The 1,159-nt window shown below is 38.7% G+C and overlaps 1 non-coding gene across 1 annotated transcript; it reads left to right on the top strand.

The window, feature by feature from the left end:
• Nucleotides 1-733: 733 nt before the first annotated feature.
• Nucleotides 734-840, top strand: LOC128291911 (small nucleolar RNA R71). Its single transcript, XR_008281895.1, has one exon. It is a non-coding gene; the product is annotated as a small nucleolar RNA R71 (small nucleolar RNA).
• Nucleotides 841-1,159: the final 319 nt, after the last annotated feature.

The raw sequence follows: 1,159 nt of genomic DNA, 5'->3' as shown, positions 1-1,159 counted from the left end.
TCAACGACTCCTTCGTCATCCTGAATATTAATTGCGTTGAGTTGTTCCCTTGGGTTAGGTTTGGTATTACTTGGAAAATTTGGAGATTATTTTGGAAAGCTAGCCTATCTGAGTTTCGAGGCTTTGGATCGATGCTTGTTGATTTTTAAGTGCTGTCTCGGTGTTCTGAAAATGGGTTTTTGACACTGATATGAACTTTGAGAGCATCTCTTCAAGGTTTGACCTCTTTTCCTGTTGGTAGGGTGGTTGTTAGTAGCCCGGAGGATGTTGAGGTCTTTGATTTCGTTGGCCTCCCCACGAAAAATTGGGATGGTTCCTCCAACCTGCATTGTAAGTGTCACTATATGGATTGTTTTGAGGTCGAGGATTATTACCCACGTAGTTTAATTGCTCGTTATCCATGTTGTGTCCATAAGGTTGGTATTCCGAATGGTTTGTTCCACCTCCACTTACTTCACATTACATTACTGGGTGAACCTGTGAAGAATTAAGAAAACCATCAATCTTTTTATTTAAAAGTTCTACCTAATTAGAGAGTATGGTAACCGAATCGACGTTAAAAACGCCGCCTGTTTTCGTTGGATTTGTTCTCATGACTTGCCATTGATAATTATTCTGTGACATCTCCTCTATAAACTCATAGGCATCTTTTGGTGTTTTATTGTTTATGGTTTCGCCAGTAGCTACGTCATTCAGACCATTGTGGAATGTTTGTACTTGGAGCCAAAGTGGTAACCCATGGTGGGGGCATCTTCTCAAAAGGTTCTTGTATCTCTCCCATGCATCGTAGAGTGTTTCTAAATCTATCTGCACAAAAGACGAGATATCATTACGTAATTTAGCCGTTTTAGCCGACAGAAAATATTTTAGTAAAAATTTTTCAGTCATTTGTTCCCAAGTAGTAATTATCCCTCGTGGTAATGAGTTCAACCATTGTTTATCGTTGTTCCTCAATGAAAAGGGAAACAACCGAAGAAGTATGGCATAATCAGAACGCAATTGATTTTAAATGTATCGCAAAATTCCAAAAAGTTTGCTAAGTGAACGTTGGGATCTTTATCCTGCAAACCATCAAACTGAACAAATTGTTGTATCATCTGAACAGTGTTAGGTTTTAATTCAAAAGTATTTGCAGCTACAGCAGGTCTAACTATGCTAG

The sequence above is a fragment of the Gossypium arboreum genome, chromosome 4, assembly GCF_025698485.1.
Source record: "Gossypium arboreum isolate Shixiya-1 chromosome 4, ASM2569848v2, whole genome shotgun sequence".
NCBI lineage: Eukaryota > Viridiplantae > Streptophyta > Magnoliopsida > Malvales > Malvaceae > Gossypium > Gossypium arboreum.
Note: the sequence above shows the minus strand (reverse complement) of the source record. Positions and strands in the feature narration are given on the sequence as shown.